This window comes from Aythya marila, assembly GCF_965140915.1.
Source record: "Aythya marila genome assembly, chromosome: 11".
NCBI lineage: Eukaryota > Metazoa > Chordata > Aves > Anseriformes > Anatidae > Aythya > Aythya marila.
In genome coordinates this window covers 17,520,173-17,533,112 of record NC_139052.1, presented here as the reverse complement: position 1 = coordinate 17,533,112, position 12,940 = coordinate 17,520,173, and positions in this window count along the sequence as shown.

Genomic DNA, 12,940 nt, shown 5'->3' with positions numbered 1-12,940 from the left:
AGCCTCTTCTTCTGGTGCCACAACTCAGCACCTCCCTGGTGCACTTCACATTGCTCAGCAACCATGACAATAATAAAAGGTACATTTACATTTCAGTGAGTGTAGATTATTTTAAGGAACTTTATTCTCTAATCATGGTAGTACAGTGATGCTCATAAACCCGATGCTAATGGGAATAATTCGGCTAACACCAAACTACTGGCTGGAAGAGTAGATCTAGGCACGTACTTGGATGAAACTATTCATCTGCAGCCTTCTACTGCAGTCACATTTCAAACACAAACATCTGTAACCATGCCACTGAGTCTGCGTTTTTTATTACTAATACATAGGTGATGAGAAAAACTCACAAAAAATACCCCAAACACTGAAACTGTTTGAACTGGATCATAGAGTGATGCCTTACTGCTTACCAGCCATAATGCTCAGCATTTGTCTAGCTCATATCTCAAGGAATGCATTTTAGTTAGAAATTAAAGAATCCCTATTCAGGTGAAAATACCACCAGATTAACTTTGCAGATAGGAAAGTGAAGCTGCAAGGCTGGGGACTGGGATCGTGGATCCACCAGGAAATGACAGAGCCCTGCTTCTCCTCAACAGGTTCGTCCACTGCCCGGGGAGGAACTGAGTGAAGTTTAGTTTCCCAATTAGACTCACCTGGGACTAGTCACTGAAATGTCATCCATGAGATGGAACAAAAAAAGAGGGGAGAAATGTAAAAGGGAATCTTTGTAGCCAGGACTACCTGACTCTCCCACAGTAGGAGACACAGGAATACCGTTTCATGTCATGAAGATGTAGTTAAAATGCAGACTGCATATCCTTGTTCTCAGAATTTGAGAGGTGTGGTTTATGCATGTGGACAAGCCATCGTTCCTCCCTTTGATCTATCACTTGATGTACAGAAAGGCTTTTATGTGCTAGTCCCATATAATGGATAATTTAGTCTGAAACCATTATGAAAAGTATTACACTTTGGGTACATATGCTTCAATTATTCTTGAAAGTACATGGAAATATTTTATGACATTCACATATATTTCAAGGTAAGAAAAAAAAACACAAAAACAAAAAAACAGAATTTTTGTTTACAATCCAAACAAATTTGTTCTCCCAAGGCAAGTTTATATGTATTTTAAAATAATTCTGCCATTTTATGAAAAATATTTTAAGGCAGAATGTAAGTAGTATTTTTGAATGTTAAATAGGAAAAATGTTAAAGTCATCATTCATTAAAACTACTAGTGGTACGTATTGCTCTTCAGCTGTGCATTTTTATTCTGTTTATGAATAAAACTACTTAACAAGTAATAAATACAGATTTAAATTCTCCTTGTTGAAGTGCACTTATAGCTGAACTTTCAAATTAATCCTACCACCATTTTACAAACAGAGATGGCCAGAGGGAGACCTGACAGAATTTTCCATAAAACCACGAGCTGCTGCTATGACCTGAGCCATGCCGCCAGTGTGCAGGGCTGCAAGTATCCCACAGGAACAGGAGGGCATTTGGGATTTTTTTTTTTTTTTTTTTTTTTTTTTGCAGGAGGATGGTCTCCTTGTTTCTTTTCTTCACCAAAGATGCTCCAGATACCAGATCTAGGAGATGGCAACAGCTGGACACCAGTCAGAGGCTAATGCTGACAGCAGTGTCAGGGCTGTGCTCACGCAGGTCACTGGGCCTTGTGCCTCGGTTTCCCTATCGCTCAGTTAAGCATCTTCATATCAGACATTGTTTTTTCAACAAGGGAAACTATCTTTGTGTTGAATTTTATATCTATTTTCTTCTACTGAGTAAAAGGATAATAGCTGTGGCCTTCGCATAGTTAAAAGATGGGATCAACCCCATTTCATGGCAGTGTTGGTGGGAGATACCGCCCTGTAACACCTATGACCTGATACGTGAGGCTGTTGGCATTGCTAATTCAAATAGCTCAACTAGAGGGGAAAAAGGTGTTCAGCTTGGAGGTATTCCGAGCTTTACAGACAGCAGGGGACACTCTGAAGAGATGTCCTGCTAGCCACTCCATCCCTGCTCTCACGACCATGTAGTCCACGCTGGCCCACTCGCCTTGCACATCACCCTTCTGCAGGAGGTGGGACTGTGTGGTCACTGTGACCAGTGACTTCCTGAGCCCTGTGGGTAGAAACTGCATCCGCAGCTCCTGGTTTCCAAACCTTAAGCCCTGGTGGGGACCAGACAAGCTGAATGGGTCCATCCGCACTAGCCACCCTGACCCACCTTACAGCCAAAAACCAGACGAGGAGCAGCAGCTGGTCACACAGTGCAGCTCAGTGCAAGCTACTAGCCCCCAGCGTTTCCTGAGGCCTGACTTTACTCGTGCACTGCCTGCACAAGCCCTTTCCCACACGACATCTGAACTGAGCCTCAGCAGCAGTGCCCGGGCTCTGATCACTGACCCAGCCTTTGCTGCAACCCCTCTGCCGAACTAACCCGAGATGAAAGGCGTCAAATGACAGGATACAGAGCGCTGAGAGCTGGCAGCAGAGGTTTCTTCTGCAGACATCTTGCTGGTTGTTTTAAGGTCTTCTGCCTCTAAGTGGCACCATGCTGAGTGATTGAACACTTGCTAGAATCTGTTCTACCTTTTATTGTAATGATTTCTTACAGAGCTCCCAGTTTCCAAACTCTGAACTTTCAGGAGTACTGCCTGGATGTCAGAGCCCTTTCGTCAGAAACACCAGAGCCTTCTGGAGTGATGGTCCCACTACTACAAAATCCCTTTGGAAAGCCACAACTCTTAAACCATCACTGGGAAAGACTGAAGCTTAGTTTTCAGCGAAGGCTGTCACATCCCCAGGATCTGTAATGAGAAGTATTCAAAATACAGCCAGGCAAAGCTTTCTGTGCCATAAATTGCTAGAGGGTTACACTGAATCATAGCCATGCACGATCTGGTTTATGGATTTGTATTTGCTGAAAATAATTAGGCTCAAATGGTGTTATATGCGACTTCTGCTCAGAGAGCAAGAAGGAGTTTGGGATGGGGACAGAGGGTGTCCCTGAATGGTCGGGTCCAACCTATGTACACAGACAGATGGACAGACAGACACACATTCTGAAAGTCCTGAAACTGCTCAAGCAAACTGCTCCAACTAGCCGTCAGGTACAAGAACTGTTGTACTTCTGAAAACAGAAGGAACTGATCTCCCCTTGGTGCCTTAATTGGCTCCTAATGCTGTAACATTCAGATACTCAACCATCAACTATGAATCTGACTTCAGACCCTCACACATTTCACAGAGTTCAGGCCTGTTTGCTCTTCTTGAGCATACAGTAAGGCGTTCCTGTCCCTCCATAATAAAGCAAAACCCACAGCCCGGACTCCAGCTCAGAACAACAAACCAGCCACGTAGCTCAGGAAAATTATTGATACTCCGAGAGGGCTACAGCAATGTACACCAAGAGGAAAGTTTTCCTGTACTTGAGGGAAGGCTGTCAGAACAGTAATATAGTAGAGTGAGCTGTGAAGAGTGGGAGATTTATGTGCCAATTCTGTGTATGATTTATTTAGATGAATCGCTTTTTATCAATATGTAAAAATCCAATAAATATAGCTCCCTATACAAAGGGTTGCTCCAGTCCCAATGTTTCAGTGGACAGTTTTGGCAGAAAGTCAGGATGTGCATTAAAAACACACTTTTTGAGAAGTCTAATAAATAAAAGCTCTGAAATATGGTTTCCTACTGAGAAAGGCATTTTAAATCATTTTGATAAAGAACCTAAATTAGGCCTTAAAAGGAGGGGGAAGCTAGGTCCCTGTAACTAATTATTTATAGGTATTTTGAATAGAAAAGTCCAGGAAAGCTGGCCTCCATCCCCCATTCTCTGCCACAATAAAGGGGAAAGAAAAAGCCATTCCCTTTCCCTCACCACTACCAAATTTAAAGTCCAAAGTGTTAGAAAGGGGAGGAGGAAAACAGAATTCAATTGGGGAAACAGGCACCTGAAGAAAACAAGCAGCTTTAGAAGGCCTGAAAAAAATCTGCACGCTTTCTACCAAAACAAATGATATCGGTAGGGGACAGGCCTTCAGTTCTCCTCTGCATTACTCAGGAGAAGTGGGCCCTTACTCCAGCCCCCTGAAGAGGGAATACACTGATACTTGTTAAGCACCAGAGGGAATGGCTTTAGAAGCAAATAAACATCTGAATAGCCCTAGTCCTTCTGAAAGTTAAAGCAATTTCGAGCCTGCACAGAAGCTGAAACTGCTGGGGACTTGGGCTTCTAAGTCACGTAGGTGCTTCTGAATATGTTGGCCTGAGAGCGCAGCTGACCTTCTGCATGTGCACAGCCACTCACGGGCCCTGCCCTGGAGGATTTACAGATTGGAGACCTGAAACCCCTCATGGCAGAACCAGCGGGGCTGAAGATGTGCTGATGTGTTGGTGCAGGGGATCTGTGGCTCTGCAGCAGTAACTGTCAGCACTCCGAACTGGATCTCAAGCTAGGGCCTGTGTGGAAAGGCTGAGGAAAGAGAGACCAATGTGAAAGCACAGTGTGTGAGAGATTTCTGCCATGGTAGTTGTGCCTGTCAGGCTTCCTACCGAGGTTACTGAGTTACTAATCTAAAAGACATCTAGAATTTCCCTCCCTGCTCTCAGCAGATGGCTTCACCTCGTACTCCTTTCTGTCACCACGCATGGTCATCTCTCAAGTCTCTGCACAAGGGCCATTCATTGTCCTCTGCTCCACCAGGAGTGCTTCCTTCTGAGTTGAGGTTCATCCCTCTCCTTAAACCTGACCTTCAGACTGTCTTTTTCATTGCAGGGCTTAGTAAGGGTTTACTACAGTACGGGCCACCGCTGCCCTTGCTGAAGCAGGAGGTTGCTAACAGGTGGCACTTAGCGCTACACCAGGAAAATACAGGCCTGAACCTGCAGACAAACCCTCTAAGGTCAGAAATAACAAAACAGCTCAGCCACGCAGCACTAGCATCCAGCTTGCAGCTCCAAATCTGACACAGAAATATGTGGCCAGGTTTTCAGAAGAACTCAGCAGCTTGAGGGCTTTGTTGAACGTCTGCCTGCAAGCACATTGGTAGGAACTGCAGGGTTCAGTTCAGAAAATCTGGTCTGGGTGAGGAGTACTCACGGAGACTGGCCAAGAGCTCCTCTGCAAATATCCTAAATGACCCAATGAGAAATAGCAACAGACAAGGTGACCTCACAAAAGCAGGAAGCGCTACCTGCAATTAAAAACAATAAGATTTTGTCTTGAATTCACACTAGCCTTCAATTTTCACCAATCCCCCCAAAATAAAAGTTCCTAGACGGTCTGAAAGTTCAAAAAAGTGGAAATTTGAATGTAAATTGAAACTTAGGCATTAAAAAATTACAAAAACATTCATTTGTGTCATGAAAACTTAAACTCGGGCATCTGACATTTTAAACTCAATAACCCAAACCATCAGCCATAATGATTTCTCCATCCAATTCAGCATTAATATTCAGACAAACGTCAGGCGCTGTCGCTTCCCATATCAAAGCAATCCACATTCGTTTGCATCCAGAACACCTAAGGATGTTGTGCTTCTGATGAACTAGCTGTAATTTTTAAGCTGAAATGAAAGAAAGGAGAGAGATAGAAGAAGATGCCTGAGTGTCTTTTGAAAAACATCAAAATGCATTTTCTTTTAAATCCCTGAAAAAAGGATCTGATTATTTAGGGATCCTTTCCTCTTCACTTCATTATCATTATGTCGTCAGTGCTGGGTTATCTAATTACTCAGCCAGAGCTGGAAACTTCATTTCAATGTAATAAGGTGTAAGAGGACTACCCTGTCTAGCTTAGTAGTTAGTCCTTAAAGAACAGCTGCAAAGAGTGGAGTCGGGAAGGCTGCAGCACAAGAGGAAATCCTCAGTAGAATTCAAGTGCTTTACGTCTGTCATAAACATGCTTCCAGATCAAATTAAAGGAATTTCTTTTAACTGTATTCACAGTCTCCAAATACTCTACACAACAAGCTGCCTGAGATCTTAGTCATTCTAAGAAATGAATCATATTCCCCTTGTCATCTGGCTGTTCTCCGCTGACTGCTAATTCATTGTATATTGATTTTAAGACTCTGTTAACACATTATATTTTTGTGTTAAGCCAGGAAGGCTTTTCTTGCTGAAAAATCATGTCCCATCTTCATTTCTCACAATATCCATTTTTTTTCCTTACCATTTATTTCAAATGATTGATCAACACAATTTAATCAGCTTTAAATGGTTCAATGACTTGTTCCACACTATTGTACCACCTACATTTTTTCTACCAGTATTTAATACCACAACATGAAGTCTGCATATTAGACTTGTGTGGTTGCCTATTAATGCAAAAATTCAGAAGACCAAATAATTGCTGGGCTAACACCCTGGGGTCTTGCAGAATTGTATCATTGCAGAGATTTTGGAAATCAACCGCTCAGAGAAATAACTTGTTATCTAAAAGGAGGAATTTAAAACAAAGATCACTGAAATGATAGGAGTATTTTTCATCACTGATTTAAAACAGGTCAAGACTTTAAAGCATGCCTGTAAAAAATGTGCTATTACAGCTGCTGATTAAAATTTATAATGAATTAGATAATAAATATTTTGTTTGCCTCTTCTAAAATGTCATTAATGGTGAGGTCTCTCACTGGACTATTACAAAACTGCTGTTGGCAAAAATCTAAGTACAAAACACAAAGGCTTCATGTTTCAGATGCTTATAAAACTTAATTCCCCTGAATAACACTACTAATTTGGGTCGATTTGTATGTTTAAAGATTGTACATAAATATTTTTAGCATGTAGTTAGACCACAACTTTGCTTTTATTAAAATGTTTCTAGCAGGTATAAGATTTTTGTCACTTCAAAATAAAATAGTTTTGGTCAAACAGAAGTTATTTAAACATTCAGTAGATTTGCAACTCTTTGTGAATGTTTCAATGCATACCAAATTTTTGAAAAACTGGGATCAAAAGTATTTAGTTTCATAAAAATGGGTATAGAAACTTATTTTTCCACTCTATCAGATTATTCTGGAAACAGTATTTCATTGCTTTTTCTGACTTGCCGACATTCAATATATCAGGTGTTGGTTGCAAATATCCTGCACACAACTTACCAGTTTTGTGTCTGAGATACCCTTTTCTCGGAGGAAATACATTCAAAAAAATACTTTTTAAGCATAGATGAACATCATAAATACAAAGTTTTAAAGTAGCAAAAAATTTTGATAGCGGGAGCTGAAACTACTAAGTGAATTACTGAAACAAGCACCAAACTAAGACTAAAAGAACCACAGAAAGGATAAAATAACTAGCACACAAATAAACGAGTAATTTAAATTTAAATATATAACAATTATAAACAGTGTGTGTATATATATATATATATTATATATATTATGTATTTAACCTATTCTGGCGTGGAAGAAATGACATAAAATGTAAAAGTAGAACTTGTTATGTGTGGTACGAGACATTTAAAAAGCAGGTTTGAGTCGAGGTATGATTAAATGTCAAATATGTCTGGGACCTGAATGGAGCTGTACCAGACCCCTCACAGAATCGTAGGTTTTGGGAAATTCTTTTTCATACCACAGGAGCCTACATGCTGGATGATATGTATATGAAGCATATAAAAGAAAAAATAACAGCCACACATCATTCATAATTTAGCATTAATATGTAAAACCAAGAAATATCCCACATGAAAATGGAGGAAGCTGAGAAAATAACTGTAGTTACACAGCTTACCCAATTTGGTTTTACCTGGTAATGGAAATGGTAACACAAACCTACAATTAGGAGTAGTTTACTTAATAGTTTTGGCTGAGAAATACGCTGAGGGGTAAGTCACCCTTACCATGTAGCTGTAGTTTATTAAACTTTCTGTTTCTGAGACATGTGCACAGAGTGGGGGATTAAATTAGAGGATCGCTTTGCTGCTAAGACTTACACTTCAGTCGCTGTAAGGTTCTGTCCATTCAACACACCTTACAAATAACAGACCGAACTCTGCTTTCAATTACTGGGGTGCAACTTTGACTGAAGTCAACAGATGTTGCACCTCAGTAACTGTTAGCAGGACTGGATACTGAATAAAAGGCTGGGAGAAAAATTCTCTGATGCCAACGTTTTTGATGGAAAACTGATTTTTCAAATAAAGGAAAGTTTTGGGAAAAGCATGTTTCACTGAAAAAAAAACTATTTTTATCAATCACTTTTCTGTTCAAATCTTGAAACATTTCATTTTCATTGCTTTTTTAAACGACAAGTCAGAATTAGTTTGAGAAAATGTGTAATCATTTAACATGTTGCTGGAACAAAACTATGGAGTGAAAAGATGACAACTTAGAGTAAAAAGAGAGATGGAGATAAGGAAGGGAAATGAGAAGAGGGTAAGCTGGCATCCTTCAGAAATCTCATTACAAATTCTCAGTTCAAAATTTTAATCCCTATCAATGAAGCCTGATCTGGGCATTCGCTGGTGGTGGGTTTGTTACGTGGTCTCCAACCAAACAGCGGCTGGCAGCAACACACTGCAGTCATATCTCAGAACTTGTTCACTGGACAAAGCACAAGAATGGGGATCCAAAAACAGGGGGAAATTAAGCCTCCATAAATACAGCAATTTCCCGGGGTGTAAATCCAAGCAGGGGTTTCAGGAAGCAGAACGTGTGAAATCAGACAGGTGTCTGTCCCTGAGCAAAGCGGTCTGGAAGTGTTTAGTGCACGCCGCAAGTGTTCGCAGTCCACTTCAGAGAGCTGCTCGGGGAGAAGCAGGTACCACGAGAGGAAAAAAAGGAGAAAGAGAAAAGGCAACTGCTGCGCTCACCACCCTACAGAACCTCCTTGAAGGTCAGCTTGGTGCTCTGGGCCATAAAGGAGAAATGTGAGTCCCACTATAAACTTCACTTTCATAGGAAGTCCTGAGAGTCCCATGAAGTCAATAGGACTATTTTGAGGACCAAGAATCGCTTCCATCAAATAAAAATTTCAAGGTTAGGCCATAAAGCATGCAAAATATATTGTATCATGAAACGTGAGTCAACACCGCAATGATACAGACATTACTCATGTGTATGCTAGACATCTCTGCTACACGAACAAACCCGATCTATTCTTGGGGAAGATTATTGAAAACAGAACTCCTGCGGCGGACAGTCGGGGCTGGGCTCCGACAGCTCAGATTCCTTTCCACCTAAGAGATCTGCGAAGTTATCCGGGGGAGCTGCTGTTCCTCTGGGGCCAGGCCCCCCCGGGGAGTCCCGCTTGAGCAGCGTGTAATGGTGGGATGCACTTCAGATGCTGCGTGAGGAGGCCAAGGGCTCAAGACCTTTCGTGTAGATATGAGGAAGATGTGACAGAGCCCTAGGGCTCTTGGCGTGCTGGCAAACCACACCTTCAGGGACCTTCTAGAGCTAAGGCTGGGTGGTGAATTGAGAGCGTTACCTGGACATCTCCTTTTTGGTAGCTGCATTTGGAGATTTCTAGGAGAAAGGCACATTTTTGTTAACTCCTGTCCCTCTCGTATCCAAAAGCCTGAGAGAACAGAGCGCTGAGTTTTGAGGCATTGTGAAGTATGTGCAAAATCTGAGTCGCCACTGCACAAACCTCGCCTGCTATTTTAAGGCTGGCTACTGAAGCGAGTGTGGGTTAGACAGGCTGTGAACGAGGGGGAGGAAGGGAAGGAAGAAGGCTGAATAGCAGTAGGAAACATGGCTAAAAAGGACTAACTATTTGCACAACTGATGGTTCTGAGCTGTTAGATTATGCTGACAGTATATTAATCATATGTTACAGCCATATGCACACACACTGATAAATTTATATTTGTCTGCCTGTAAATGAACGTTAGATGTAAATTATGGAAAATATTGACAATTTTACATCAGGTTAATAGGATAAATATTTTAAATATTTTAAATATAAAAATATTTTTGCATTACACCATCAGATGAAATTACAAAAATATGTATGTGGGAGATGAGCTTATGGCCTACACCAGCTCTGAGGATTAGGCTTGAAATTCCAGATTGTCCACAGACTCCAGGAACTTAGCGAAAGCTTCCAAAAGCATCCCAATGAGTTCAGAGGATAGTTCCTATGACCTGCATTTTGAAAGTCACACAGGTTGCTGCGCAATCTACTTGCTCTTGGAAAGCTTTCCCCTGGCCACTCTTGCTTTGTGTGTCTAAATCTGCCGCCCAGGTCTCTTTATATTTATGCTGAGTTTAAGATCCTCATTTTTGCCTTGCTGTAGATGCTGGCTCCCACCAGTGGGAGCGTATCTCCCACGAACCCACCCAGTCTGTGGCCATGTGTGAAAACCCTAAGTGCTTTTCCACATTTCAAATAATTATCAATAGATGATGCCATCTGGGTAACTTCTTGGCCTCTGCTTCCATTTCAGTTTACAACTCTCAGTGAACTCCAGGAGGGAAGTAATACAAAGGATTAGATTCCATCTATGCCACTTCTTCGTCCTCTGTACTTTTAACAGTGATCCGAGCTCCCCGTGTTTATGGGAGCAGCACGGGAGCATCTCAGGGCACTGTTTTGCCTGCTCTGTGTTACAGAAAGGATGGAAGCGCAGCTACCTCCCTAGACTCTGCTCCCAGACCGACCTGAGGCTGCAGGACCTCTCCTAAATCCCAGAATTTTTGAGCGTGTGTATGTTGTGATTGCCTTGCTCTGAGACTATCTTCTAGATTCTTATAATATTCTTGTTTCTTTTTTCCATTAGTTTCCTTTCATTTATTTATTTATTTTTTTACATTTGCCATATGCTGCCCTGACGGCACTACCTCCAGGAGGGAGTGTTTGGGCAATTTCCCTGACAGTGCTGAAAAGTCCCTTTGCATCCACCTCTCCCGTTCTGCTGCTCCAACTCCTGCACTGCTCACTATGGATGAATTCCTGCAGTGTTTCGTGTAACCACCTCTCATATCCCTCGTCGGAGGCTTGTGTGCTCAGCTTACATCCAGTCTCATCAGGATGTCTTTTTGATTTAAGCTCTTGTCTTCTCCCTGCTAGGCCTAATACCTCATCTGTTAGCCGCTGCTGGTTTTCGCATTGTTTCCTTATCCCAGTCATATCGTGTGCTGTGCCTAGGCTGACATCTCCTCCCTCACACCATGACTCATTTGGTCCCTTTTTAGTCCTGGCATGCCAATAGCACCTCAAACTGGCCGTTAACTCCTACTCTGGAGCCGTCATTGATACGCCCTGGGAGAAATCTCCTGCATGGAAATAGCTCGCTTGTGTGTGTGCACGTGTGTGTGTGCGTGTGGTTTTATGGGACGAAACATGTCCCTGTCAGAAGATCAGAAGCCAGGAGATGGGTAAGGGGCGAGCAGTGATGTTTTACTAGGAATTCACTGGCATATGGTCAGAAGTAAGTTAACTGTTCAGAGAAGGGGGTTTCTGTGGAACTGTACCTGACTACAAGGTAAAAGGATTTAGGCTCTACTTCAAGATATAATGTGTCCTTTCTCTCATTTTGCTCTTCTCTCATCTCCTCCCATTTTATACCATATGCTTTATGAGTAGAGTCTTCCCCTGCTTTCCCTGTAGCCAATTAAAGAATCATTACAACAGAAGCAGAATTGGCTGCGCATAGCAGAGATGCAGAAGAGACAGCTAATGGATCTGCACGAATACCAGCCTTGATCCCACAAAGACTTCTGCATTAAAGTCAATGAAATATTCAAGCGCGTAAAGTTAAGTGTGCATGTCAGTCTTTGGCAAACTGAGACCTTGAAGCCTACTCAGACATCATGACTGGGTACAGACACAAACTTGACACTTCCAGTGTTTCACTTAGCTCTGACAAAATGGTGTTTGGGGGGTTGCTTTAAAAATAAATACAAACAAATTCCCTAATAGTTACATTACTTTCTAAATAAGCTTTGAATATATACATGTACATATATTGCTGTTGTCACACAGCCTTCTTGTTTGTAATTCTTCCCTAAGAAAAAATAGTTTAAATTAAAGGAGTAAGTTTTAAAGAAACATGGTCAGGTGTTACCATCATATTAACCCTTCTGAACCAACAGACAGCATTAGGTAGACATGTAATGAAAGAAAGAGCTAAATAAAGATCAAACCCAAGAGAGAAAATGTTCCTAGAGTGGTTCTTGAAGATTTTCAAGGGCATTTGAGTAGCATTTCCCCCACTCAGAAATGCATCAAAAAGAAAAAGTGGACCTTTATAAAAGTAGCGTGTCCTTACTTGTTATAGGCCAAGGTTACTGCTGGCTGGCTTAGGAAGAAAACGCCTCACCACTGTGCAGGTCTCTGTTTTTCACTAGGTCACTATTAACGTGCTTAGGAGACAGAAGACTGGACTGGTGTAGGCATTGGCTGTGCTCTGGACTTTCTCTATTCTCCCTTACTGTACATCTGAATAGACAGTGCATTTTTTCTATATAGCTGTAGAAGTTATTTTATTTGGAAAGAGCAAACACAGGCTCCGAATTTAGTAGTTCAATTGATAGCTTTGCTCCAAGTTTACTTGTCAGCAATGATGCCACCAGAAATCTTTACTCAAAATTTAGTAAACATTTTCAAATCCTGACTGCTGGGAAAAGCTGAGCGGATACAGCATAACAGTTTCCACGAAAGCATTCCCATTACTACTTGATTTGCTTTCTACATCTACTCTATTGAACACAGTTAACAGTGGAAACACTTGTAAAAGCAGCTCTATGCAATTCTGAACAAACTCAGGAGGGTATTCATGGTAAAGGAGCTGCCAACTCAAACGTACTGTCACTCAAAAACTTAAGTCCCATTGTCACCCTCATCTCCTCAAGAAAGAAAAATATGTAGCAAGAGAAAACAGAAAAGCCAGACTTCATGTACTTCAGCTCCAAACGGTGCAGATCAGGCACACGGATGTATACTTGCCCACTACATGTAAGCACGTTGAA